The sequence below is a fragment of the Seriola aureovittata genome, chromosome 9, assembly GCF_021018895.1.
Source record: "Seriola aureovittata isolate HTS-2021-v1 ecotype China chromosome 9, ASM2101889v1, whole genome shotgun sequence".
Taxonomy (NCBI): domain Eukaryota; kingdom Metazoa; phylum Chordata; class Actinopteri; order Carangiformes; family Carangidae; genus Seriola; species Seriola aureovittata.
In genome coordinates this window covers 23080237-23086236 of record NC_079372.1, presented here as the reverse complement: position 1 = coordinate 23086236, position 6000 = coordinate 23080237, and the positions used below count along the sequence as shown (strand labels likewise).

Below are 6000 nucleotides of genomic sequence, written 5' to 3'. Positions count from 1 at the left end.
CACACTCACACGTTTTATGAGCAGTGTGTTGTGTCACAGATAAGATTATGTCGATAAGACACACACACTCACACTCTTCATGCTGTCTTCACATCACATTAAACTCTCTGTGGTCGCCATGACGACCTGAACACTTTATGATTCTCACCTGCTGTGACCGGTCAGCTGTGAACCAATCAGATGACATGTGGACTCACCTGAGCAGAGATGAGAGCCTCGCTACACTAACTGATCAGTATTGATGAGTATTGATCCTGAGTCCATCAGAAGTATTTTATATAATTGAGGAGGACATGACACCAACTGACCAGTATTGATTGGTAGTGATCAGACAGAACAAAGACAGAAGAAGAAGAACCCCAGAACCACAGTGAGAACAGGACGTTCTTCTTCTGCTGTTTGATGACTGTGAAAACTGTTTCCCATCATGCATTGGGCTCACAGTGGGATTAACAACACCCACAGAATCAAAGGAGCCGCTCAGCTGTGGGACTGGTCTTGCGGAGACAAGAACCGTGGTGTGTTGAGACCACGAACCCACAAGACTGAACCCACAACAACTCGTAGTCTTTATGACGTTCTCTGACGGATCTCAGACACAGACCTGAGCAGAGTCAGCGTGAGGGTCCATCCATGGACCAAAACCAGAACTAGGAGCAAAAAGAGGCTTAAGGTGAGGTCATCACAGTCAGAGCCCACATGGGACCATGAGGGTTGACCGTGTTAGGTGTGATGAGGTTAGTGACTGATGATGGTCTGTAGTTAGTTCTGCTCAGCAGCTGGTTCGTAGTCAATCTAATGGTTCATTGATACAGTCGGTCTGGTCTAACTCATCAGTATCAGTCACAGTTCATTAATGAGGTTGTTCCTGACGGGTTCCTCACTTGCTCCTCAGTTGTGTAGTGTTACTGGGTCAGAACCAGTCCATGTACTATGTTAACCCTGTCATGTGGGTCTGGTTTTAACTCAGTGGTTTTGTTGATCCTGTGTCACTGTCACTGACTGGAAACTGGAGACCAGTTCAACAGAGAACTGGTCTCCAGTCTTTCAGTCAGAGGGGGCGTGTCCTTCACAGGGGGAACCACCAACCATTGATTTACTGCCTCGCTCTATCACTCTCTCTCTCTCTCTCTCTCTCTCTCTCTCTCTAACTTCACGCCTCAACCCCCTGATTAATTATTAATGAGTCTGCCCCTCCCACCACAGTGTGTGCAGATAAGCCCCACCCCCTTTATTCCCAGTGAGACTCTCTCTCTGTGTATGAAAGTCTCTCGCCCCCTCTCGCTCTCTTTCTCTGTGTGTGTCTGAATGTCTCTCGCCCTCTCTCTCTCAGAACAATGTGTCGTTCACAATAATGGGATTACAGCCATCTAGCCGGCTGCTCGCTCACTTGCCCCTCTCTCTCTCTCTCTCTCCCTCTCTCTCTCTCTCTCTCTCTCTCTCTCTCTCTCTCTCTCCTCTCCCTCCATCTGTCTGTCGGTAGTCGTTCGACCCCTCTCTCTCTCACCCAGTGTGCAGGTTCTTTCAGTTTTTGTCGTCTGTTTTTTGGAGGAATGAAAGAAAGACGGACTGTTTCCTGAAGGAAGTAAGTGTCTCTCTACCTCTCTCTAATGTGCTGTTTATGTCTCTCTCACTCTCTCTCTCTCTGTGATGAGGCTTTGATTGACAGCTGACTCTTGTTAATTGCGCTGTGATTTAATTAGCGGAGCAGGAATCAGATCAATGGTAGAGAGACATAGACGCTCCCTTTCTCTCTCTCTCTCTCTCTCTCTCTCTCTCTCTTCTCTCTCTCTCTCTCTCTGTGTGAATAAGTTCCCTCACAGAGAAAAGACACGATGCAGCTTCCTGCACTGACATGTTTCACTGTGTCACCAATTCACTGATTCACTGATTCACTGTTTGTTTCACTGTGACATTGATTCACCATGTCACGGATTCACTGTTTTTTTTCACTGTTTACCTGTTTCACTGTTTGTATCACCGTTTCATATCCAGCACCAGATGTTTGTTCCTGGGCTGTAACATCCTCAGTGAAGTAGTGAAGTGTTCACGATCAGATGTGATGTGGTTTCTATGAATAAAGACATGTACAGTGAACTGGATCAGTGGAACAGAAGGCATGAACATATGTATGGAAGAGAAGTGTGATATTAAATGTACCTCTGTCTGACTGTACAACACGTAGTATTGTCTCTGATCCAACACACTGGGGTGATTCATGATATTCAGAACAGTGCACAGTCGTGTTGTTACACTGACGTCCTGCTTCTTATCATTTTACTTCAGGACAAACACAGAAAAATGTAGTTGAAGTATGAAAAATTCAAAGTTCTCACTGAGCATTTGAAAGTGGTTTATTATTATAACACATCAGCAGCATTATAATGTTCTCGTTGGGCGAGGTGGAGCTTTAACTGTATTATGTGGACTGAGGGATAGTTTAAACTGTTATAGTACACTTTAATTTCTGTTTTATATTTAAAATATAAACTCTACAAACACAACTATTGTAAATTGTCTTAATTTACACCTTTTTCATTTTTTATTTATTTTTTATCATTTTGTGTTATTGGATGAAGCAGATAGGAAACAGAGGGTAGTCTTAAAAATGAAACCCCCAGGACATTTCAAGGCCAAAGATAAATTGATTCATTGAGATGATAGATTGACATCTGAAAATATGCATGCATCATTTTCAGTGACGTTTTGAGAGACTGGTGAACGCACAGGTTGTGTAGTGTCTCTGGGACAGATGGATCAGATGAGTCCAGGTTCTGAAGCAGCTGTTGTTAGTAAACTGTCTGCTCAGCAGTTTAAACCCTTTCAGGAAACAGACACAGAGTGAAGGTATGTGCAGCAACAGAAATATGTTATGTGTTGTGATACCTGTTTGACTTCCTGTTTTAAGACTGACACATTTCACAGCTGCAGCAGCTCGCAGCCTCTGTGTGAAGTGTCTGATGATCTCAGAGGTGAAACCTCAGCTCTTTGTTCGCTGCGTCTTCTTCTGGAAACTTCCTCACATGAACCAATAGATCTCCATCATGTTCTCCATCATCATCTGAGCTTTGACTAAATCTTTAATGACCTCTTCTTCCTCTGGTGGTTTAATGGCAGCGACTGGAGAATCAGCTCTTTACCTCCATCAGAGTACAACTGAGAATGAGAAGATCTGAATTTCAGAAACAGCAACTAAAGATTGAAGAGTTCAAACTAAACTAATTTAAAGTGCATTTTATGAGTACAATTTAAACTGTGTATAGAGCAGATTTTTCAAGGTTTTGTTTTAATGTTGGAAAAACTTTACAGATATAAAACAACATGATGCCGCTGAGACTTGAGGATTTGCCGAGTTACAGTGGTTCTATGAACAGGTAGAGCAGTCAGGAAGTTGCACACAGGTGCAGTGAAGGTAACCACGTGCAGGTGCTCTGTAGATGTAAGTGTTGTAGTGCAGATGGTCTCATGGCTCCTGATAGTCTGTGTCTGCGAGTGTTCAGCTCCGGTTGGCTCTGTGGTGGAGGCTCTTTGTTGGTTCTGTTTGTCTGTGATATGCTGGACCTGAGGCTTCCACCAGGGGGCAGCGGGTCAAACAGATGATGGTCTTTCAGTGGCAGTGGGAGTGGAGGAGGGGTGGGGCCTAGTCTAACAGTCTGGGGCCGATCTGTCAGTGGCAGGTGGGTCGGTAAAATCCTGAGTTAGTATGGCAGTGACGTTTCAGCCCAGGGTGACGGTGTTCAAGACAGGCGTGTACAGTAGCTCCCCTGGTGGTCAAGGTTGGTCAGTGCAGCGTGAAGGCCTCCTCTCTAGACCTGTTGGCTCCACGGCCCCACAGGGACCGGTTGATCTCTAGGTTGATGAAACTTTTTCTGAAGCCTCCTTTCCTGTATTCTCTCAATATCCTGTCCAGTCCGGACAAAGATATTTAAACAGATCAGATCACGTCCTCAGAGCTCGATGTGTTTTCATCAGACTCACGAAGAGATGAACTGTTAATGATAATATATTATATGATAATGAAGTGGGTCATTCTGATATATATATATTTTTACTTATTAAAATGTTTAAATGCAGTATTTCTACACTGTGCTGTTACTATAGTTACTGAGCTGAAAGGTGTGGTTAAGGGTGAGGCAGCTGGAGTGGATGGAGAGGTGGAGAAGGTGGAGAGGATGAGGCAGGTGGAGAGGATGAGGCAGGTGGAGAGGGTGGAGAAGATGAAGAGGATGGAGAAGGTGGAGATGGCGGAGAGGTGGAGAAGGTGGAGAGGATGGAGAAGATGAAGAGGATGGAGAGTCGGAGAAGGTGGAGAGGATGGAGAAGATGGAGAGGATGGAGAGGTGGAGAAGGTGGAGAGGATGAGGCAAGTGGAGAGGGTGAGGCAGGTGGAGAAGATGAAGAGGATGGAGAAGGTGGAGATGGCGGAGAGGTGGAGAAGGTGGAGAAGATGAAGAGGATGGAGAGGTGGAGAAGATGAGGCAGCTGGAGAAGGTGAGAGGGTGGAGAAGATGAAGAGGATGGAGAGGTGGAGAAGGTGGAGAGGATGAGGCAGGTGGAGAGGATGAGGCAGGTGGAGAGGGTGGAGAAGATGAAGAGGATGGAGAAGGTGGAGATGGCGGAGAGGTGGAGAAGGTGGAGAGGATGGAGAAGATGAAGAGGATGGAGAGGTGGAGAAGATGAAGAGGATGGAAAAGGTGAGGCAAGTGGAGAGGGTGGAGCAGTTGACGCATGTTAAATCTCTCATTCAGTTTCTTTGTGTTTTCATCTGCAGTGAATGAAACAGATTGTTGTAGTTAAATAAAGAGATCTCCTCCCTCTTTCTCTCTGCCTCTCCTCTCTGACTCAGCCCCCCCCCCCCGCCTTTTTATTATTATGGTATTTCTGTCGTATATTACCCCCCCACCCCACCCCTCCGTACACCCTCCTCTTCAAAGCCTTGTTTTAATCTTGTAAAATTCTGCTCTCATAAACACATTATGGAGCTGGTTCACGCCTGTTAACTACAGAGAGCAGAGACAGGGAGGGGCAGCACACACTGAGCTGTAAAACACACTCAGGATTGGTTTTAATAAAACTGCACCTCCTCCTCTTTCTCCTCCTGATTCTCCTTCACACTCCATCTCCACCCTGATGCTCTTCCTCTCTGAGTCTGGTCCTCAGTAATCTGGTGTTTCCTCTGTCACCGCCATCCTCACGCCGGATTATCTCCAGTCACTGACGCCGTTCAGAGGTCGACTTCCTGTTTGATTCTTGTTTTAATGTTACAGTGTCTTTGTCCAGCTGTTGTCTTTGACTCGTCTCTGTGTTGTTGTCATGACAACTAAACATGTGATTTAATGGAGGGTCTCAGTGCAGCAGCTCAGGAGTTATGCCAGCAGCTGCAGTTCTGGGCCCTGAATAGATGATATGTTATTGGATCCTGTAGCTCCAGGTGAGTCTCTCAGGGTGGACTGGTCTCAGGTCAGGGCTCAGACAGGGCTTCAATCTGTGGATTTGAAAATGAAATGCAGAAACAAGCAGCCTGGGGGTCAGACTTTGACCTGAATGAGAATCTGCTCTGGTGTGATGCTGGTTTGTTGGCTGGCTGATATGAAGCAGGATTACAGGGTCTCCCTCAGGTAACCGGTCAGTGCTCTGCCTCCACTGTAAAACACTGCAGGTCACTGTGTGCTATGTTAAATGTTAATAATCAGAGCTGAGTTGTGGTCATATTGGATTTACAGAGTTTGTGCGTCAGTGCGATGAAGAGCTTTGATCTGACAGTTATGTAATATGTTTTCTAAGCCACAGACATGTCTGCCTGTTTATTTATCTGCTCCTGCTGGTCAGAAGAAAGTGTAACCTCAGGTGAAATAGAACCCAACAGCAGAACCTGGTACTGGAGAGATGGGATCCCATTGATACAAGACAGATACAGCTGGGCTCATCTCTGTCTTTGATACTGAGAATTGTGTTTGATAGTGAAGTTTGTTTAATACAGTGAAGTTTGTTTAATACAGA

The 6000-nt window shown here is 45.5% G+C and overlaps 1 protein-coding gene across 3 annotated transcripts in view; it reads left to right on the top strand.

Moving 5' to 3' along the window:
- The window catches only part of plxnb3 (plexin B3), a 53282-nt gene that overhangs the window by 16093 nt on the left and 31189 nt on the right, over window positions 1–6000 (top strand). Inside the window, exon 1 of one of the 3 annotated variants that reach the window (XM_056383969.1) lies at window positions 1330–1585. The exons of the other annotated variants lie outside the window; for them this stretch is intronic. The gene's annotated coding sequence lies outside the window, so the exon portion shown is untranslated. Of the gene's footprint in view, window positions 1–1329; window positions 1586–6000 lie in introns of those variants that run through there. 3 annotated transcript variants of the gene reach the window in all.